Source organism: Prionailurus viverrinus, chromosome F2, assembly GCF_022837055.1.
Source record: "Prionailurus viverrinus isolate Anna chromosome F2, UM_Priviv_1.0, whole genome shotgun sequence".
NCBI classification, from domain to species: Eukaryota; Metazoa; Chordata; class Mammalia; order Carnivora; family Felidae; genus Prionailurus; species Prionailurus viverrinus.
The window spans coordinates 33,814,350-33,838,674 of NC_062578.1; the positions used below are offsets into that span (position 1 = coordinate 33,814,350).

A 24,325-nucleotide genomic window follows, 5' to 3' on the forward strand; every position below is an offset into this window, starting at 1 on the left:
TTTTGCAGGATATACAGGGGATCACAATTAGTTCCAGGAATCTTGGTCTTCATCTTTCCTTGAGCATACATAGCATTAAGTGTATTTTATTTACCTTTAAAGCAGACACTAGAGCATAGCACTTGAGGTCTAATGAACACACAAAGAATAATAATTTATATCACAAGTATATAAAAATAAATATATATATACTATATATATGTGTATATATATATTTAAATATATAAATAAGCAAACAACTCATAATTAAACAAATCTAGGCCCAATCAAGAACAAGGAATAAGAACTGCATCATATACCAAGAAAATCTGCCCAGGTTCCCTTTCTCAGGATTGTACCAAGAGCATAGGAATGAGGCAGTTTAGACTAGTGGCAGGTAATTCTGAATAAGAGCCTGTCTTCCTTCTTTGAAGACTTGAAGGTAAATGGCATAAGCAAGTTAAGCAGAAATCCTTGGTAGTGGTTTCTAGATAAGGATTGCAGCCCTCTGGCCTTTCTGTGATAAGGCCAAGGAGAGAATGTTACATAAACAAAAGCCAGGAGGGATTTGGGCTTAGACGTCTTTGTGGGCCGGCTGATCAAGCTGAACCATTTCACCCTCAGGGGTAAACACGGTCTGCAGAGTGTGGTTACAGAGTATAGGAAAACTCAAATTCATAGCCTTTTATTTCTAAACTTTAACTTTTATGTATATGCTAAAATTTGACATATTCTCAAGGTTTCTACATCCCATAACTATCAAATAACAGCAAGTAATCTATGACTGGCCATTTTTCAGTAGAAAGGAAATAGTTTACAAAAATATTGAAAGTAATCTTTGACTCTTAGCAAGCTAGTGTTCATTTGTTTTTTCTCAGGTCCTGCACCAGGAAACTCCAAAGGTGAACTTTCACATTGCATTGAGGTTGTTAGAGGTCACACGGAGAGTCAGTTGAGTGCCAGAAAAATCACTGGGCCAGGTATATCATCCATGACCTAAGAAACTCAGCAAAGGAAACAAGCATTTCTAAATATTGAGGCTGATATTGAAGGAAGTGGATGGATAACACAAACCTACATAAATATACAGTAATGGTTATCATCTGACAGAACAAAATCTGTAAAGCCATGACCATTGGAACAAAGCAGTTATTCAATGTTAGGTGAGAGATAGATAACCAAAGATCAAAGCATGCTTAATTAAGACCATTGTCCCAATCAGAACCACTCACAGTGCTTCCGCAACCATACCTGCCACACTCAATGCAAAAGAAGAGAGGATCACTAGGAAAATAGTACCTGGTTCCACACCAAAACCTCTGCCACTGCTACCAAACCCAAATACTTATCCTCCCCAAAGAAAGAATTAATCCACCTTTCACTTATTCCTGACTTTACCAGTTATTACTCATAAAAAAACCCCTTTGTTAAACCAACCTGTCTCCAGACTGTTTGAACCCCAAACCCCATTACTTCCCGCCTCCCAAGCACTTTGGTTATGCTTTTCAAAATAATGATATGATTTTCCTTATCAACTTCCTCAATCTCCCTGCCTTACTTGAAACCTGGCTGTTCTCAGAGAAACCTACGTTTTCTACAACACTCTCAAAGGGAGACGTTCCTTCTGTTACCTTTCACGTAACTTAGGAGTGAAAAATGGGAACAGTGTCTTTCCTTCCCATACCACTTTCATATCTTTCTCCTTATCCCCATAGCAGCCCCCACTTCCACTCCTGGTTTTAAAAAGAAAAAAAAAAATGGTCAATTAATTTACAACAAAGGAGACAAGAATATACAATGGAAGAAAGACAGTCTCTTCAACAAAGTGTGCTGGGAAAACTAGATAGTCATATTCTGTGAAAGTGGACCCCTACCTTATACCATACACAAAAATCAACTCAACCTGGATTAACAACTGGAACATAAGACCCGAAGCCATAAAACTTTTAGAAGACAACATAGGCAGTAAGCAACTTGACATCAGTCTTGGTAATGATTTTTGGATTTGACACCAAAAGCAAAATGAACAACAAGTGGGACTATATCAAACTAAAAAGCTTCTGCTCACCAAAGGAAACCATCAACAAAATGAAAAGGCAACCTACAGAATAAGAGAGAAATATTTGCAAATCATACATCTGATAGGGGATTAATATCCAAAATATTTTAAAAATCATACAACTCAAAGAAAAACAAAAACAAAAACAAACAATTCCATTAAAAAATGGGCAGAGGAACTGAATAGACATTTTTTCCAAAAATGACATCTAAATGACCAACGGGTATATGAAAAGGTACTCAGCGTCACTAATGTCAGGGAAATGCAAATCAAAACCACAAAGGGGTATCACCATATACCTGTGAAAATGGCTATTATCAGAAAGAAAAGAGATAGCAGGTGCTGATGAGGATGTGGAGAAAGGGAACCTTGTATACTGTTGGTAGGATTGTAAATTGATGCAACCACTATAAAAAACACTATGGAGCTTCCTCAAAAAAAAATTAAAAATAGAACTATCATTTGATCCAGTAATCCCACTTCTGGGTATACATCCAAAGGAAACAAACAAAAAAAGATATCTGAACCCCTTTGTTTACTGAAGCATTTTTTACAATAGCCAAGATATGGAAGTAACCTAAGTGTCCATTGATGAATGAATGATATAGAAAATGTGATATATATACATACACATATATATAATAAGACATGAAATATTATTCAGCCATAAAAAAGAAGGAAATCTTATAATTTTTTACAACATGGATGGACATTGAGGGTATTCTGCTAAATGGAGTAAGTCAGAGAAAGGCAAATATGTGGGATATATCTCACTTATATGTGGGATATAGAAAACCAAACTCATAAATATAGAGAATGGATTGGTGTTTCCCAGAGGAAGGAGATGGACAGTAGGGGAAATGGGCGAAGGTTATCAAAAGATATAAATCTCCAGTTATAAAATAAATCCTGAGAGTATAATGTACAGCATTGTGACTATAGGTAACAATACTGCATTGTATATTTGAAAGTTGCTAAGAGAGGAGATCTTAAAGGTTCTCTTCAGAAGATAAAATAGTTTGTAATTGACATTAACCAAACTTACTGATATATGCAATTTATGCATATATCAAATCATTATGTTGTACACCTCAGACTAACACTATTGTATGTCAATTATGTCTCAATAAAACTGAAAAAAACAAAACAAAACAAAACACGTCTCCTTGAAGCTTCTATCACTGAGTTAAACCACCCTTTCTCTTCACTGCAGCCAGCCAGTGACTGCCCAGTCATATCCCCTTCATTTATTGAGGACTCCATTTCTAAGACTCTGTGTCTTTCTTTCCACCCCAACACCAGCCATCATCCTAGGAGACTTTAACTTTCATATAGATATTCGTATTCATTTCTCCACAGTCATCTCCTACCATGGTCGCACTTTGGACCTTGTCTTCAAGGTGAAATGGTACAACCTCCAAAATCACTCATTGAAAATCACCTTTCTCTTAACCTTCTAGCTAACTTGCTCATTCAAACATTCATTCCTGAAATCGTTCCTTCACCTTACTGGGTTCACTAATGCCTTGATCACCCCTCTTTCCAAGGAAGCTTCTTTTTTATCTAGTCATTAATCCCCTTTGGTTTTCAATCCTTTATTTCACCGGCCCAGATTCCACAATACATCCATACCATCACTCTCTTGCAAATACTCTCCTCTCTTCTACTGCATCTACCATATCTCATATCACTCTTGTCAGTCTCTCCAGGTAATGTTACCCATTCTTGTGGCTTTAAATACCACCTCTGTGCTGACAACCCCTAAATTTATATCTCCACCTCCACACTCTCTTCTGCATTCATGTGAACACACACACACACTTAATTGTCTGCTTGACATCTCCCATTGGATACCTTACAAGCACCTCAAAGATATTATTGTCAAAATTGATTTTTCAATCCTCCTGGGTTTAATAATTCAGTGATCGAAGTAAATGTCACCTCATTTTGCATTCACTCTCAACACCCAGTCAACCAACAAAAGTCCTGTCAGTTGTATTCTTTGTAACTTTTCTCACCTTTCCTCATCTTTCTTCCTCATCTTTCTTCCTCTGCCTTTGGCCATCTCGTTCAAATCTATATTCAAGATTATAGCAATAGCTTCCCCATTGCTCTGACACAGCCTCTCTTTATACTACTTCCAAGTTCATGCTCCAAATAGTAGTAACCTCTTTAAAAAATGCTGATCATGTCCACATTCTTTAGAACCTTTCAATGACTTCCCTTTGTTCTTAGCATAATGTTAGAAATCCCTAACACGACCCTCAATACCAGGCATCATCTGATCCTGCTGTGCCTCCAGGCTTATCCTGCACCACTGGCTCAGACCTGCTGGCCTCCTATCCGTTCTTAAATGTGCAGAGCACCAGTCTCTTTCCATGTTATATTTTGCCGTTTCCTCTTACTGCTGCTCTTTGCTTGGTTAATGCCTGCCTGTCTTTAAAGTCTCAGCCTAAACATTCTTTAGGAAAATATTCTCTGTCCTACAGAACTATTTTTCTTTGTTAGATGTGCAACTAAGTAAAATACTATGAAATTATAGATAAAATGAAATAACTGTAACTACATAAAAATGCACATTTAGTAATTATGTGTTTAGTGTGTGTTCCCCATGCTAGACAAAAGTCCATGCCCTAAAGATTGCCTTGGTCTTATTTGTGACTCTGTCTCTGGTAGAATGAGCAACCATCCAGGTTTGCCCGGAACTGAGGAAGCTTCTAAGATGTGAGGCTTTTAGTTTTAAAATGAAGAAAATCCTGAGCAAACTGCAAGAACTGATTACTTCAGTAATCTCCAGTGCCTAGAACAATCCTCAGCACATACTTGTAAAATGGACATGGCCCTTTCTATTGAAATCGTTGAAGCCTGTCCTGATCATTTCCATGCTATCTCTGCCTTTCAATTCAATTCCACTGTTAGGTTTTCCCTTCCCTGGGTTCCTATGATACTTGGTAAGGAATTTCCAAGTATTACCAAGTATCATAGAAACCCAGGGGAGGGAAAACCTAACAGGGAGTTGAATTGAAAGGCAGAGATAGCATGGAAATGATCAGGACAGACTTCAAAGATTTCAATAGAAAGGGATATATATATACACACACACACATATATATATATACACACATATATATATATACACACACATATATAAATGTGTATACACATATATATATGTGTATATATATGTGTATACATATATATACACATATATATATGTGTGTGTAGATATAGATATAGATATAGATATAGATATAGATATAGATATAGATATATCTTCCTCACTGGACTTTGAACTCTTTGCAGATAAAGACTGAGTTTCTAATCTTTCTTTTTGCAATTCCTATTACAATGCTTGGCACATGACAGACACTGATAAATACATGAGGAAGAAAGGGAGAGAGGAAATAAAATAAAATAAAATAAAATAAATGAAAGGAAGGAGGAAGGAGGTTGGAATGAAGGGAGAGAGAGGAAATAAGGCAGGCAGTGATCCCTCCAGTCATTTGACACAAATGACTGAAGCCATGTGTAGCCTACTTGATGCCAGGAAGTATAATCCTCCAGTGAGAAGTGGTGAGCAATGGAACAAACTAATGGAGCAGAAATTTGGGATAAGAGTCTTCCCCAAATTGCCACCTGATATGCTTATGCACATTTCCAGACCTGTACAGATGCATTCTCCTCAGTTCTGACACGCTTACTCTAAAAATGATAATTTAATGATACGGGCTTGGAAATAGGCATTCCCTTAAATGCTAGATCAGAGCACAGGGACTTGATGCAACAGTTGCCATAACCCTACCTGTCCTCAGTACCCTTGAGGAAATAATAATGTTGGGTACTAGTATCAATTGGTCTATTTACTGGCTGTGGACCATAAATCTGAATTACTTCCCTGGGGCAAAATTAGTTTCTCTAGAAAATGAGGATGTTGGGTTATGTACTCTTATCAAACTCTGAAAGTCTTATGATTTTGTGGATTTATTTTGTTTCTGTATGATTTCCTATATCTGCCTATGTGTGTTCTCATACACAATCTGATATGAGCATTGTGAGGATTCCTGGGTATATTAACTATTTGGAATGCTCTAGAAATGGTGACAGGAATAAAAGGAAAGAGAGGGATTCTGGGCTATGTAAGGTTACCAAATAACTAAATAGGGACTACTGATAGATTCTTAAGGATTCCTCTTTTGAATAAGAACCATACATATTATTCAGCAGAGTTCATTGGGTTGGAAAGATATAAAAAGGAGATCTATTGATTGAAGTGCAAATGCCCAGGTGCTTGTCTCATATGGTAGGGTTATGAAACCATGAGGGTACCTGGCTGCCTGGCTATTGCAGGTGTCATTAATTAACCCTTCAATTTCTTTGAAGAAAAAGAAAAGTATGAATTTTTTTAAATACCAGCAAAAGAAATTACCAAAGGGACAGAGTCAATGAGCTTGTGAGGAAAATTACAGTAAAGAGAATAAAGAATGTGAGTATTTTATTCCTATTATAATCTCCAGAAAGTACATGTGTCATTTTTCAGAAGTTAGACCTGTCAGCTGCAGTGTTAATCTCGATGAAGCAATGGCTCAAAACTGTATTTGCTGAGAATGGGAGAAAATGAGACAACTATACAAGCACTTGTACTTGTATGCATGCACACATAAGTGTGCATGGTACATGCGCACACACACACACACACACACACACACACACACACAGACACACACACACATTCATGCTTTCTAGAACTTCTCCCAATGACCATAACATGCATTCACGTTTATAAACCTTTCCCATAACCCTTTATTTGCTTAACATTTACATACATTGCTAACTTCATGCCTTTCTTAGATCTAAATAAACATTTTTATTTTTATTTATTTTTTAGTTTTTTCAAGTTTATTTATTTTGGGAGAGAGAGAGAGAGAAAGTGAGTAGGGGAGGAGCAGAGAGAGAGAGAGAGAGAGAATCCCAAGCAGGCTCTGCATTGTCAGCATAGAGCACTATGTGGGGCTTGAACTCATGAATCCTAAGACTGTGACCTGAGCTGAAGCCAAGAGTCGGATGCTTCACTGACTGAGCCACCCAGGCGCCCCTAAATAAGCATTTTTAAAGGAGAAGTCAGATGATAGTGCCGTTTCTAGTTTTTCTATCCACATCTGTCTACACATGTTACTCCCAAGTAAGTGATGAGATTAATATGTTTCATGAAAATTATTAAAATTTATTTAATTATATGTCGATAAAGGCCAAACTATAGCTGTCATGTTCCTTTTGTTTTTCTCCTGTGGTATTTAATAAAACAAGGAAGAAGCACAGAAAATGTATTAATAGTACTGAACTCAAGCAACAGCTTACACCAACAGCTAATACCTTTAACATCAGCCAGCTCCCCAAGCAAAAGACTTATGGTATCTACTGGATTATGTAGAATTTTAAAGGGCTCTGATAACCAAGTAAATATAATATTTTTATTTTAAATATAACTACTTTAAATATAATATTCTGCTGCCTGAACATTAGAAAGGGTTGGTTAGTGGTCTGAAAATGAATGATAGGAGGTGCAGGAAATTAATTAGGAGGTTGTTGCAGTACAGCAAAAATAGCAGGAGTTTGAGCTAAAGCTCTGCAAGGAAGATGGAAAGAAGGTGGTGGATGCAAAAGATACTAGTTCCAGGACTTGGTGACTGATTGGATGTGAGAATTGGGGTGAGGAAGGTGTCCAGGGTGATGCCCAGATTTCCAGATTGGGAAGGTGCAGAGTTCGTGAGAGTGTTCCTGGGATAGGCATTCCGGGTAAGGACAGGATTGAGCACTCAAGATGATAGTTTCGAATTTCACCATGTTAAATTGAAGGTCCTTGAGGAACTTAGGAGAGATGTCCCATTGGCAGTTGATTTATGATGCTAGACTTCCGGGCAGAGATCTGGGCTAGAGATGTGTATTTCTTTTTAAAAATTTTTTTTTCAACGTTTTTTATTTATTTTTGGGACAGAGAGAGACAGAGCATGAATGGGGGAGGGGCAGAGAGAGAGGGAGACACAGAATGGGAAACAGGCTCCAGGCTCCGAGCCATCAGCCCAGAGCCTGACGCGGGGCTCGAACTCACGGACCGCGAGATCGTGACCTGGCTGAAGTCGGACGCTTAACCGACTGCGCCACCCAGGCGCCCCATGGTGGTTGAACTTTAGAGAAAAGAGCACCAAAGATGATCCATGTGAAAGTAACACATTTTGTGTATTTTTTCAGTGTAATAAGTGGACTGAGCATGGTAAGCTTCGTCCGAACACCAGAATCACTTCACATCTTGGGATATTCTGACTCACTGTGTTGTTACTCTGTTATTTACAAATACAGTCAGTACTTAGTACATACTTATAAGCTCTATGACTTCATGCTTTTATAAACCTATTTCATCAACAGAAAAAAATTTGATCTGTCTATAGAGATTTCTGTAAACTATCAGCATGGTATTGTGGGGAAACCACTGGTTTAGGAATAAGAATACTCAGGCTTTGTTTTCATTTTGGCCACCAGCTTGTATGTATCATGGGAAAAATCTCTTTCTGTGCCTAACTTCAGTCTCTGCCTCTATAAAATTATGGGGTAGGACCCCTTCCAGTTGTAATGTTATGTATTGTCCATAACTTTCAAAAGGGAAGTATATATCTCTAGAGGCTTCAACTGATAGTTTATAATCCTTTAAAAATGTCCAACATGCAAAACTCCTCTTAACAGTAAAGTCTAACGTAGTAAAGAAGGGTTTCTTCTCTGTGCCCAGTAATTTTCTCAGTAGAGAATTTAATTATCATGTGGGTTCTAAAAATGAAGATAGGCTGGAATCTGTATTATACCTCAGATAAATAAGTGATCCCCAAATAGCATGTTTGTATAACTAAAGGAAAGAGAACAGACTGAGAATGGAAAAGAACTAACTTCTGCAAAGGTGCTGCTTGGAAAATATTTGGGGGAGAACTTCTGACTCATATGCAATTAATTCATTGATCCTTGTTTATTTGTTTGTTTGCTTGGGAAAAAAAATAGACCTAAGGAGAATTTTGTATGTCTAATAATAGAGCAGGAAGGCATTCAACAGTGTTTCTTTAAATATCTTCCATTAATTTCCTGTCTCTTTTCACTGAAAAGGGAAACTAAGATAGGATTTATTGTTAATTGTTCATTTTTACTTAGAGATTAAACATACAAGTCTTGCTGAAAGTGTTTGGTGCATGTCTAGAAATGTTTGTTTTATAAATTTAATCGTTGTGTAGCCTTATGATATATAAAAATGACTAGTTAATTTAAAAGAGAAACACTTTTTGCTCAAAAAAACTCAAGTACTAACAATTGAATTATTTTTAATTTATGTTCAGTATATTTGAAAAATTGTAAATGAGTGTGGTTAAATTTATGTCAGTAGTATTTTAAGTAGTCATTTTTTAAAAATACTAAAGTGGAGGGGCGCCTGGGTGGCGCAGTCAGTTAAGCGTCCGACTTCAGCCAGGTCACGATCTCGCGGTCGGTGAGTTCACGATCTCGCGAGATCTCGAGTGATCTCGCGTGAGTTCGAGCCCCCGTCGGCTCTGGGCTGATGGCTCGGAGCCTGGAGCCTGTTTCCCATTCTGTGTCTCCCTCTCTCTCTGCCCTTCCCCCGTTCATGCTCTGTCTCTCTCTGGCCCAAAAATAAATAAACGTTGAAAAAAAAATTTAAAAAAAATACTAAAGTGGACACTTTCTTATATTCTAAAAGGAAGAGCTTTTGTTTGACTTCAAGTAAAATGTCATTGAACTCTTTAATGAGATGTAATTCAACTTCACCTAATTTCCACCATGATCTTGTAACAATCTAGAAGCTGATATATTCTAATATGTTTAAGAAAATAAGAATTTATGTGTGATTAACCCAATTAATTTATCAACTACTAATCTGCTCTTTGAACATAGTGAAGTGGCCCAAAGTAATGGACTGGGAGACAACACAATGACAATAAAAACTAGCTCCATGTTTAAATATATTTGAGCAAAAAGTAGGCTAAACAAAAGTAAGAATGTTTCTTTACTACAGCACTTTTCAGAACCTTTATATGTTAAAGTACATTTTGAATCTTCAAAGAGAGTTTGCAAATCCAAACTAATTTGGCCATGGAAAGCTTTCTCCTTTCCCAACCCACCATCTCTTCTGAATAGTGAACCACAGAATGTGCAGTGCTGCTCTCCAGCTTTTAAGATCTGTCCCTAGGTTAGCTAGCCCAGTACAGAACTGCAAATCAGGACTATGTTGTAGTCCTCTAAAATTACTTTTAACGAATTGGCTTTGGAATGATATAAGTCCAAAAATAAAGACCTTTAAAAAGTCATATGTATGGCTGGCTTTTACAAGATATAGCATGTACATGGTGTACCTTCTTCAAGAGGGTCCATGGGAGAAATTCTTCTCAATTCTCTGCACTGAGAAATGTTGCCCTTCACCTTGATGCTGCTTGTGTCTATCTTTTGGATACAGTGAATCAGGTTTTCCTTTAGGCATTAGCTGCTAAATTGCTTAGAGTCAAATTTGTGTCTTGCCTCTTATAAACCTGCAGGAAGAAACTCTGAGCACTTGTTTTGAAATTAACCTCATTCCTGACTTCTTTTATTTCCCCTCTAACGTGATTTCCTTAGTCAAAAAAATTTGCTTTCATTTGATCTAGTCATGTTGTACTATATTTCATTTTTAAGATCTTTTACATCCTTTCTGGGTGATGAAGAAAGGTGCAAAGAGGAGGGAATGAGAGAGGAAGCAGGAGAGAGAGATAGGAAAGGAAAGAAAACTCTACACGTATATATACCTGTGAGTCTTAATCATGAAGTTTTTGCAAACAGGAAGTTTTCAAGAAACTACTGGCAAAATGGAAATTGATTCTAATTTTACCAAGGAACATGAATGAGATAAAGCCAAACTTAAAGGGATGGGAAGCAAAGCTCATTGACTATAATAAGAGATAAAAAATAGTTTTGCAACAGGGCGGATCAAAAAAGTGAATTCTGCAGCAAGGGCCCCCAAACAGAGTAAGGTCATAGATGAGGATAAGAGACAGGGAGGGCAGAGCTGACTGGGTTGCAGGACAACATAATTTTGGCAAAACAAGAAATGAGAATGAGGCAATAGAGTAAAAGAGATGACAGGACAATCTGCATCTCTGATTCAGAGTTCATTGCAATTAGGACAGCCAAGAACAAAGGATTCGTACATGCTATAGTAATGGCGTTTTATGAGAATCATGCCTCACTAATATAAAATTTGGCTTTACCCGTGTGCATCCCTAACTTGTAATTCTACTACTGTTATGTCATCCTGACCATCTCCCACACTGAAGTTGAGTAAAGGGGGCATTGCTGCTTTAAACTGCAATCACCCTGGGTTTCACTGGACTTTCCTTCCATACTGAGCTGAGGCAGAGATATATACACTTGGTAAAGCTTCGTTTTACATGGAACTTAATCACACAAATAAGAGACTAAAGGAATAAGATAAAACAGACATAAATCTCCAGACTAGAAGGGATCTAAGTGCTCATTTAAACCAAACTTCTTAACTCATGATGAGGAAACTGAGGCCCCAGAAAAGTGACCTGACATTTACTCAGCTCAGAAATTGTAGCTCAAAGCAATGTAAACAGACAATAAAACACAACACAACAAACACAACACAACATGTAGTTCAGCATCAGGAATAGGATATGACTCAGCTTCCCTAAGGAGGTCCACAAGGCCCACCCTGATAGGGCCCTCCCAAATCACTCCAGCCTCACTGCTAGCCACCATCGTCCCCCTTGACACCAGGTTTCTTGCAGCCCAGCACCAGTACAGGGCACGTGGACCTTCAAGATGCTGTATGTCACTCTCAGACCTTGGCTTGACTCGTGCTATTCATCTCCACATCTCCTTACCTTTCTTCTTCATTTCTTTGCTAGCTAACTCCTACTCAGTCTTTATGGTTCAGCTTGAGTTCTGCTTCATTATGAAAGTCTGCCCTGACCTACTTCCATCATCAGTAAGGCACTGTTCCCATAGCATCTCCTTGTATCACTGCATAGATTTTAAGAGCATGATCTCAGGGCCAAATCACCTGCATTGAATCCTGTCTCTACTTCTTTGGACAGGTCACCCTGTGCCTAGTGTCTGCACCTGTGAAATAATACTAATACTAATACTAATACTAATACTAATACTAATATGTCTACCTTGAAAAAGATACTACTATATATTAAAAGAACTTAGACACATAAAGATCTTAGAAAACTGCCTGGCACGTATTAAGTACTCAATAAATATTAAGTACTACTGATCTGACCAATATATTTATAAGTTCCTTGAGATTAGAGAGAATGACTTAATCATTTCTATCTCCAGCCCCAAGCACAATACCTGGCACATGTAGATGCTCAGAAAGTGTTTTATGAATGAATGAATGAATTAATTAATTAGTATAAACAAAAATTTTTGTCATTTAGTTTGCAGAAGTGGCTTAGGATAAAACATATTTGAGAAATAGTAGTCAAACGGAGCAGTGAAATATGTCAACTACATTTTGAGGCAGGCAGATTTGACCTTCCACCAGGATGTTGAAGATTTCTATGAGATATTCTTTCATGCAACTAAACCGCTAGCTGTTACCAGAATTTAATAGACAAGGAAAAAGGGAGGGAATTTAAACCATTTATACATTATATCAGAGTGGGACTGGTGACTCTTTTCATCTCATGTCTAGAAGTCCTATAAAAAAATCTTTTAAAAATATTATTAAAAGACATTATTATAATTATATTATTTACATTATTAATATTATCAAAAGGCAACTTTGATAATGAGTATTAGTTTAGGGGCGCCTGGATGGCTCAGTCAGTTGAGCATCTGACTCTTGATTTCATCTCAAGTCATGATCTCACCATCGTGAGATCAAGCCCTACCACAGGCTCTGTGCTACATGTGGAGTCTGCTTGGGATTCCCTCTCTCCCTTTCTCTCTGCCCCTCCTCATTGCATGTGTGAGCTCTCTCTCTTAAATAAATAAATAAATAAATATCCATTAATATTTATTATATCATATTCACCATATCATGTTGTGTTATGTTCTATTAATTTATTAATTTAACATAATATGAAACATTAAAAGGTAAACTCAGAAAGGGTGTTTTTAAATGGAACTAGTTACAAAATCAAGCAAGAATCTATTGATTATCCATGTTCAAGTAAAATCTTTCCCACCTCTTTCCACTGAATGGTCTGGAATGGATGTTTAGCAGCAGGAATGAAGGAAAGAGTTATGAGCTGCAATTGTCACTAACTACCCTTGTGACAGCACAGACAATGAGAATAATCTATAGCGTGTGTTTCATCCCCATTTGAAAGGAAAAAAAAATAGTTTCTCTATTCTGTTGCAGTTCTGACACTGTCTCATGAATGAACTTTTGTCCTTCCCTGGCTATTGTTTGCTTTGTATATATACAGCCTGAAGCTTTTGTAACCAGATATAGAAAGTTCAGTGATCGTGACCACTAACACTAGTGTACCGACTAGAGTCTGACAACATTGACAAGGAACAAAGGACAATATATCTATTGTGATTTCTAGTTTGGGGAACACAATACAAAATTGTAGCTTATTAAGATCTAATCCTCAGTAAGCTTGGGATTTAAAGAAAAACAAAACCCCAAAAAACTTTGTAGATCTTGGGCATGATTCCCTTTTGCCAGACAAAGAGAGTCTTAACTTTGGAATGGAGCCTATATTGATGATGTCATACATCAGCAGGTGACTGATGCCCACTGTGGTTATCACTGGTCTTTCTCTGCACTCTTCAGCTCCCCATCACCCATCTCTTAACTTGCCCTTGAGAGGTTAGTGCTCTTTTCTAGGAAAGCCTCCTCCATTTTGTTCTTCTCTTGTAGAGGAGATAAGAAACAAGAGCCTATGTACACAGGCTCCTGATGACCTCAGAGCCAGTGGAAGATTTGGAAAGAAGAAACTTGCTAGAGACATCTGTGCCAAACCTACTGTAATGACTCTGAACCCCAAAAAGAAGTTCAAATCTGTACCCAGAAGTCTTGATGCAGATCATGACTTTTGATGAGTAAAGACCAGTTTCATGAAAGTTTAGAAATGGCTTGAGTCTCCTTTGATTCTTTGGTGGCTTCCCAGAAACATTGACCAAGAGGTTCTTCAGATGCCTCTTGTTTTCTTCTACCTCTCATTTAACCAGCCTCCTCCTCACCATTCTCACCACTACTATTAGGACTTTGATTATCTTTTCCAAGAATTACTCTAATAGCCTCACTTACTTATTGTGTGACTTTGGATGACACAGGAATTGCTGTTAAACAACTTCCTACTCTTCAAGATTGAGTTAATTTTAGGCGCGCCTCGGTGGCTCAGTTAGTTGAGAGCCCAACTTCAGTGAAGGTAATGATCTTGTGGTTTGTGAGTTCAAGCCCCGCATCAGGCTCACTGCTGTCAGTGCAGAGCCTGCTTTGGATACTCTCTCTCCCCTTCTCTCTCTCTGCCTCTCCTCCACTCATGTTCTCTCTCTCAACACATAATCAATTAATGTTTGGTAATGTATTAAAAATATAATACTCCTAAGACTTATTTCCATGTGCTTGATTGCATAAAAATAATGCAAGTTTTCACTTTATAGATTTCCATAAAAGACAGTGATTTTTTGCTGCTGACACAAAGTCTATTTTTCCCAAACAAAAGTGAAATCATGCTGGAGTAGCACAGAAGCACAGGAGAAGCACATGACTCAGTAATTGTGTGGTAAGGAAGCTTTTGAGTAATGACTTCTGGTCATTTTAAGAACAGTAATCACAGTGTTTAAATGTTCACAGAGTAATTACCAAGAGACTATTTACTGAAAAGAACACTCATCCTGGAAAATATCGGAAACTTCATTCATAATACTGTTTCTATTAATAAGAATCGTGTCGGGGGCACTTGGGTGGCTCAGTGGGTTGAGCGACTGACTTCGGCTCAGGTCATGATCTTGCAGTTCATGAGTTCAAGCCCTGCATGGGGCTCTGTGCTAACAGCTCAGAGCCTGGAGCCTGCTTCAGATTCTGTGTCTCCCTTTCTCTCTGCCTCTCCCCTTGTTCACTATCTCTCTCTCTCTTTTTCTCTCTCTCTCTCTCCCTGTCTTTCTCTGTCTCAAAAATAAATAAAAACATAAAAAAATAGATTAAAAAAAAGAATTGAGTCTATAACATGTCAAAGGTTTTTATTTCTGATTTCAGAGATTTAAGGTGATGACAACCTGAAAAAGAATCAGGAACCCCAGCTGAAGGAGTAACTGAAGACTAGGGTAGGAGGCATCATTGGATTGGGTTTGGCTGAAATGTTGTCCTACAAAGAGCAGTATACTCTTGCATACTTGTATACATCAAACAAGTAGAAGATGGCTCATCTCCAGTGTGAGTAGATTATAGCGATTGTGTAGCTTATTCTGTGCATATCAAAATTTAAATTCTTAGCTTATCTAATAATTGCTTTACTGTGTGAGGTACAGCAAGTGGTTAAACTACTCTGAAGTTTATTTTCAAAATTAAATGAACTCTGGGATTGCCTAAGATGTTTAATCATTTGTCCTATTTCTCAACATTAACAAGTGGGTTGGAGTTAATTAGAATAAAGATAAGATTGATTTCAGGGCACGTGGGTGGATCAGTTGGTTGTGTCCAATTCTTGATTTCGGCTCAGGTCATGATCTCACAGTTTGTGGGATCGAGCCCCACATCAGCCTCCGTGCTGACAGCACAGAGCCTGCTCAGGATTCTCTCTCTTCTGCTCTCTCTGCCCTCTCCAGTTAACACACTTCTTCTCTCTCTCTCTCTCTCTCTCTCTCAAAATAAATAAATAAACTTAAAAAAATTGATTGATTGATTTCTACTTCTGATCAGAACTGAATTTATGAGATAAATTTTCTGGGATAAATTTGCTAGATTTCACTAAATTCTCGACTGTTTTCTTCCCCTGAGGGAAAGAGAGCTTTGGCCTCTCCTTGAGGGTCAGTACAGTATTACATTTGTCAAGTTTCTCATATTCGCGGGTGATCTTGTTGTTTAGAATATTGATTTTAATTAGCACTAGTGGATCAGCAGTTCTCAGTTCAGGTAAGTTAAATACCAACATGTCTAGATGCTCTTGCTTGACTACTCTTACCTTCAAAATGAGGGTGGGCATTTTTTCCACCCTTGCAAAACAGTAGGAGAATTGCAGATCAAGAGCTCTGTGCCAACAGAGCTGATCCATGAACAACCAAAAGAATAGACCCAAATGAATGGTTGGTTCATTTTTGTTGTAATAGACAATTACTTACAGGTGTGCCTGTTGAGGAGCTCTAGACAGAACAGAGCATTAAATAGCTCCTGCCAGCAAAATGACTTATACAGATAAATAGAAACTAAAAGTCAGCATATGACAAAGAAGAAAGCTAGCATTCGAGGAAAGAAAGCCCAGGTAGTGTGACTCAGAAGTTGCAAACGTTTAGAGTTACCAAGAGCCCCAGTTGGCCCTCTTGGTAATTTTCCATGGAGCTGTTCCATTCAGGTTTCTTTCACCTACTGAAGTGACCTGAACCTGCCTTGCATTTCCTTTCATTAAGCATTGAACATTGTATATTTTTCCAAATGCTCTGGTCTAAATATCAAGTTAATTTCAAACTTGAGAAGAATGTTTTTAGGAAGGAGAAACTATTTTGAAGACCCTTTTTTAATTTTCTCATTAATTTCCTGGGTTTATTGCTTAGAACTTGAGTCTTAGAGATTGAATCTAAAACTGCAAACACATTTTTATCTATTTTCAGTAGGTTTATTTTCCATAGTGGTATATATACAGCAATCCTGAAACATTTTGTGTTTTATTATTAGACTGAGAAACTGAGAAGGGAGATTCAAGCAAGGAAGATCATTGTGAGGTTGGAATGAAATTGGAGGTATCACTAGATGCTCATCATTTCTCTTTCTTTTTCTTTTCTTTTCTTTTCTTTTCTTTTCTTTTCTTTTCTTTTCTTTTTTCTTTTCTTTTCTTTTGAGAGAGAGAAAGTGTGAGTGAAGAGGGACAGAAAGAGAGTGAGAGAGAGAATCCCAAGCACCCAAGCAACCTCCACACTGTCAGCACAGAGCCTGATACGGGGCGATAACTCATGAACCTTAAGATCATGACCTGAGCCAAAACCAAGAGTCGGATGCTCAACCGAATGAACCGCCAGGCACTCCTATACTCATCATTTCTGATCTATACAGTAGCTTGACTTCAAGATGGCTGCTGTCAACTACTTCCCTCCCCTACATGCTTGCCGTCTGTCATTGGAGAGGTGGTATCTATTTCTCCACCTACTTTAATGTACTTGCCTAGGCTGAAAGGATCCCTTAAGAAGCTAAATTTTATAATTTAGCTATGTTGTCGAAATGTCATCAACAAATGAACACCAATTCAATCATTTTTATTGGTCAGTCAGCATTCAACATCATATCAATTCTTTCAAAATGGCAAAACAGCTTGAAATAGCTGACCATTAATTTGATACAGATATAGTAATTGGTTAAGTGGTATACATTTATTATATCACATATTTAATTACTGCAAACGTATTGTAAGTTATTATAAACTGTATTATTGTTCTCAACTATTTGCACCCACTCTCTGAGGGTGGAATATATTCCCTAGCTCTGTACCATCAAATTAGGCCATGAGATTTGGCCAGAAATCTTTTGAAATGAAGGGATGGCATGTGTGCAAATCCTATCGTAAAATTAAGAGATGGCCTGTGGTCTGCCTGCTCCTTCTTGTTCCCTACTTGGTGATTATATGAACATATGTAAAGATCAGTCTCTATCAGCCAGGGTCCCAGAATGAAGATTATGTGGAGGACAGCTTCATGCTAACTCCTGATACACATATTGCTTCAATGAAAGATATCCTTTGTTTTTAAGACATAGAGATTTGGGCACTGTATGCCACTGAAGCAAAATTCAGCCTATTCTGATTCACAAGCATGTGGTTAAAAAATAATAAAATTTTTAATAATTAATAATGACAAACCACTGTCTTTTATCTCACCCACCCCCTTTCAGAGGCAACCAATTTTTAACTTTTTTAGTTATCTCTTCTGATCAACCATCAAAAATTATATTTTAATACTACTATGTCTTGATTTATCAATTTCAGACATTATTTCCCACTATAATAAGTAAGGCTCTAGTTCTCTTACGTTCCCATCTCACTATCTACCTTCTTACGACAGTTAAATAACCTTTTTTTTTTTCACATTCAACTGTCACCATTCTCATTATTTTCTAGATTCTACATTTTACTTTTCTTGGTTTATTCCTTCAAGAAACTTCCTAGAAAAAGATTTCTTGGAGATGTTTTCTGAGCCCTTTCACATCTTAAAATATTTTTATTCTACCCTCAAAATTAGATTGATAATTTAGCTAAGTATAGAATTCTGGGTGAAAATCATTTCTTTAAAATTTTAAAAGCATTTCTCTACTGTCTCCTGGCATTCTGTTGACAAGTCATTGGCATATTGTTGAGAAGTCCAGTGTTATTCTGATTCTCATGTCTTTGTAGATTATGTGTTCAAGGTTTTGCTCTTCTCAGAAAGCTTTTAGAAAATTCTCTTTTCTTAAATTTCACAACAATGTTTTTGTGTCATTTTTTGTCATTCATTGAGCTAGACACTTATTTGAGCCTTTTCTTTCCATATGTGTGTATATAACTCTTATTAGCCTCATAGTACATTTTCTTGGATAGACTCTTTCTCTTGTCTTTCTTACACACTTTTTTCCCTGTGGATTATTTTAACTTTGTATTTTTGTCATATTTCCAAGAAGATTCCTTTGACTATAGTTTTCAACTCTTGTTTTGAGGTTTTTATTTTGATAAACATATTTTTATTTTTTTTTTTTTTTTTTTTTTTTTTTTTTTGACTTTAGAGTTGACTTAAATTATATCAAATATAAAGTTTCTTAAATATTGTTTCTTAAATATAAACATAAAACAGTTTACAGTTTATACAGCTATAAAATGAAGCATAATGTATGAAGTCCAAACAAATCCATAGACATACTATTCATTTACAAACATTAAAAATGAAGATTTTTTTCAGTTGAAACTCTATGTCTTGTGTTATATTTTAAAGTAATGAATGTACCTCTTTGTTTACCATGACATTCATTGTCAATGTAATTTTGTAAGCTTTTGAACACAAGGGACTGTAATTTGATTCATCATTGCTTTAATTATTTCTCTTTTTAATGAATTTTTAATTTTAACCACTATTCTTTTATTTTCATGAGCCAATCAATTTAAAAATATGTATAAAATATAAAATACAATCATAAAAATAACTAAACGAAACACTTTCCAGAGCATATTTGGTTTTATACGCACTGATAATGAACTATTATTGCAAGATGCTCTGTAGTCAGACTAGCCTGTATTGTCAGTCAGGCAGTTTTTTTTCTGCTCAGTTTGTTTTCTTTTTTTTTTTTTTTTTTTTTTTTTTCTGAAATTTATTGACAAATTGGTTTCCATACAACACCCAGTGCTCATCCCAAAAGGTGCCCTCCTCAATACCCATCATCCACCCTCTCCTCCCTCCCACCCCCCATCAACCCTCAGTTTGTTCTCAGTTTTTAACAGTCTCTTATGCTTTGGCTCTCTCCCTTTCTAACCTCTTTTTTTTTTTTTCCTTCCCCTCCCCCATGGGTTCCTGTTAAGTTTCTCAGGATCCACATAAGAGTGAGACCATATGGTATCTGTCTTTCTCTGTATGGCTTATTTCACTTAGCATCACACTCTCCAGTTCCATCCACGTTGCTACAAAAGGCCATATTTCATTTTTTCTCATTGCCATGTAATATTCCATTGTGTATATAAACCACAATTTCTTTATCCATTCATCAGTTGATGGACATTTAGGCTCTTTCCATAATTTGGCTATTGTTGAGAGTGCTGCTATGAACATTGGGGTACAAGTGGCCCTATGCATCAGTGCTCCTGTATCCCTTGGATAAATTCCTAGCAGTGCTATTGCTGGGTCATAGGGTAGGTCTATTTTTAATTTTCTGAGGAACCTCCACACTGCTTTCCAGAGCGGCTGCACCAATTTGCATTCCCACCAACAGTGCAAGAGGGTTCCCGTTTCTCCACATCCTCTCCAGCATCTATAGTCTCCGGATTTGTTCATTTTGGCCACTCTGACTGGCGTGAGGTGATACCTGAGTGTGGTTTTGATTTGTATTTCCCTGATAAGGAGCGACGCTGAACATCTTTTCATGTGTCTGTTGGCCATCCGGATGTCTTCTTTAGAGAAGTGTCTATTCATGTTTTCTGCCCATTTCTTCACTGGGTTATTTGTTTTTCGGGTGTGGAGTTTGGTGAGCTCTTTATAGATTTTGGATACTAGCCCTTTGTCCGATATGTCATTTGCAAATATCTTTTCCCATTCCGTTGGTTGCCTTTTAGTTTTGTTGGTTGTTTCCTTTGCTGTGCAGAAGCTTTTTATCTTCATAAGGTCCCAGTAATTCACTTTTGCTTTTAATTCCCTTGCCTTTGGGGATGTGTCGAGTAAGAGATTGCTACGGCTGAGGTCAGAGAGGTCTTTTCCTGCTTTCTCCTCTAAGGTTTTGATGGTTTCCTGTCTCACATTTAGGTCCTTTATCCATTTTGAGTTTATTTTTGTGAATGGTGTGAGAAAGTGGTCTAGTTTCAACCTTCTGCATGTTGCTGTCCAGTTCTCCCAGCACCATTTGTTAAAGAGGCTGTCTTTTTTCCATTGGATGTTCTTTCCTGCTTTGTCAAAGATGAGTTGGCCATACGTTTGTGGGTCTAGTTCTGGGGTTTCTATTCTATTCCATTGGTCTATGTGTCTGTTTTGGTGCCAGATAAACATATTTTTAATATCTATTAGCTTTGATGACCATTAGCATCTGCCTTCTTTTCCTCTTTCCTTCCTTTTCCTGTCACAGCTATAGAGATAGACCGTGTCACCACTGGGCCATCCAAAATTCTCTGCCCATTCAGTGCTCTAAGCTGGCCACTTACTATAATTTGTATCATTGTGTTATAATTTTGTTTTATGTAGCACTTTTCTTTTACCCCCATATTTTACCTCCATACTTATTTATTTTTTAAATCTTTTTAATGTTTACTTATTTTTGAGAGAGAGAGAGACAGAGACAGAGACAGAGTGCAAGCAGGGGAGGAGCAGAGAGAAATGGAGACACAGAATCCAAAGCAGGCTCCAGGCTCTGAGCTGTCAGCACAGAGCCTAATACGGGGCTCAAACTCACGAACCATGAGATCATGACCTGAACTGAAGTCGCATGCTTAACCGACTGAGCCATTCAGGTGCCCCCTTACTTCCAAATTTAAATCTATAATATAATCATTGAAAATATCTTTTGGCTATAAGCAGTATATTAAAAAAAACTTTACTTTTCTTAACAGTTAGGTTTTTCTGAAAGCAGAAAAGGCTATGAGATTATATCCTTTTAATCCTGAATTTCAAGAACAAATCTGCTGATAAAATTTTCATGCAAGAATTGTGGTAAAATGTGATCTTTAAATTTGAGACACCCAAGAAGGGAAATCCTACTCACAGTCAGACATGATACCTAAAATTTAGGAAGGAAAATATCAAAAAGTCTAAAAGGAGTCTGACATAGATCTACTTTAAAGGGGAAAAAGTGACTCAAGAGGACAGCAAGGTTATTCTACATTTAACACATTTTAATAAGAAGAGGGGGCTTATTGCATATGGTTACAAAAGGAGCTTTCCAGAGTTTCAAAGAATGGAAAAAAAACATGGAAGGAAAAGCCAATATATATCATAGCAGTTGAGGGCAGATGCTTATATAAGATTGCTTATTTTAGTCTAACTGTACTCCATATGAGATTCCTGACTGGTCAAAGTCCTTGATTTCTTATTTTTAAAATAATTTAATAATACATACCTTGTGGGATGTTATGAATATCAAATGAATCAAATGAATAGCAAAGAAGATAACGTATAGAAACTATACAATAAATGTGACATTAAATCATGATACCTAGTTAACATCAATACAAAGTGTGAAACAGGCCTAAGATAAGAACAATATAGCAAGGGATAAAGCTGGAAATGAAACAAGGCTTGCAAAAACATCAAGAACAAAGAAACAAATTTTTGTCCTAAGTGCAATCCCAGGAAAATAAAGAATAGGTGTGATGATTATGGTGAATAGCAACATGTTAATACATGACAAAGTGAAAATATTGCAGCATTTTCTCTGTCTTCTCTATCAAGGAGGTGATTGTGATATTGTGAAGAAAACTTAAGAAAATAGGGACGCCTGGATGGCTCAGCTGGTTGAGCGTCCAACTTCGGCTCAGGTCATGATCTTGCTGTCCATGGGTTCAAGCCCCGTGTTGGGCTCTATGGCGACAGCTCAGAGCTGGAGCCTGCTTCGGATTCTGTGTCCCACTCTCTCTCCACCCCACCCCTGCTTGTGCTCTGTCTCTCTCTGTCTTTCAAAAAATGAATAAACATTAAAAAAGAAGAAAACTTAAGAAAATAAAAAAAAATTTTAAAGAAAATAATAAAGCAATAAAATTATAGCAGAAATTAGAATGGTTAGAGAGAAATTTTTTTATTCTACATGAAATTAAGTCCCTTAGTACTGTACCCCAGGATACAGTGCAAAGATTAAATATTAAGCCATTGTCCACAATCTTTAAGGAAATGTTCTCAAAAAAGGTATTTGGAAACAGGAGAAAGAGTACTATTTTTCTGAATTTGAAAAAGAAGGTAAATGGTGTAAACCCTATAGCCTGGTGACCTTGACATTAGTCTCACACAAAATTCTTTAACAAATACAAATTTTGAAACACTTAGAGAGTGAAGCCTCACTCATGTTAATAAGGGATTAATTAAGAATGGTTGTCCATTTTTGATGAGGGTTTTAGCAAGGTATCTGGTTAAATTTTACTGTTATCAACATAGTAATACAAACAAAAGACTGATAAATGAACAAATCAAAATTTGAGTGAGGTTTTATAATGGTATAGCTCCATTGTTCTTTCTGAGATTCTGTGTGTGTGTGTGTGTGTGTGTGTGTGTGTGTGTGTAAAGTTTTTTGGTCAGTGACTTCAGTAAGGACATAAATATAATGCTTGGCAAAATGGCAACTCACTGACAAGTAACCACTGACATAACATGAGGGCAGAAGGAAATAAAATATGTTAGAGAAATGGATTTTAAGATTATGATAAACAGGGGCACCTGGGTGGCTCAGTCAGTTAAGCATCCAACTCTTGATTTCAGCTCAGGTCATGATCTTGCAGTTCGTGGGATTGAGCCCCACATCAAGCTCTGCACTGGGCTTGGAGCCTGCATGGGATTCTCTTTCTTTCTTCCCCTTTCCCCTTCCCCCCCCAAAAAAATAGATTATGATAAACAGATCTAATATCACAAAATTTAGTAAGACAAATAAATATCTATAACATAAATATGTAAAAAAAATGAGTAAAATATAAAATAAAACTTATATTTATATATTGTACAATATGGCTATATAAATAACATATTAATGTTATGTATTAATACAATAACACAAATAAATATATGAAGTACATAATAAAGTATAAATTAAAAATTTCTCTCATCGATAATCACAGGATTAGGATGGATGGTCAGAGCTAAGTAGTTCATGTGTAAAAATCAATTTGGTGCTATAGTTGCCATCAAAACTTAAAAGCAGTGAATAATGTGATAAGGCTAGTCCAACGATTAGTATACAGTCTAAACAATATACATAAAATTTTAGAGTCCAGAACAAGGGCAGTGATTTTCCCCCCTCAATAATGTACATATTGGGCCATTGAATTTCTATGTACATTTCAGAAAAAATCACATCTACAGGGGTGGAGGCAAAATTTAATAGTAAGAAGACAGAAGAAGAGAGAAATGTAGACTATTTGGTATGGAGAAGAATGGCTTTTGAAGAAAAAGTAATATGCTTGAAAAACTTTCTTAAAGATCACTGGATTTATAAATGCTAAAGATTAGACAAATACTTTTGCAGTTCTGTAGAACAGAAAGGGAACAATAATCTCCACATAGATTCCATGGCTCTATCTACCTCACGGTTTGGAAAGGAGGAAGATAAGTTTATGTAAAATGCTTAACAGTGCCTGACACCTACAAGCCACACAATACACAGTAGCTATTAGTGTTATTGCTGCCTTTATTCTTTGGGGTGACATTTCC

General features: G+C 36.9%; 1 long non-coding RNA gene across 1 annotated transcript in view; it reads left to right on the plus strand.

Moving 5' to 3' along the window:
- The window catches only part of LOC125156042 (uncharacterized), a 46,819-nt gene that overhangs the window by 5,015 nt on the left and 17,479 nt on the right, over nucleotides 1–24,325 (plus strand). The window contains exon 2 of the long non-coding RNA XR_007148449.1: nucleotides 15,306–15,482. This is a non-coding gene — a long non-coding RNA (uncharacterized LOC125156042). The remainder of the gene's footprint in view (nucleotides 1–15,305; nucleotides 15,483–24,325) is intronic.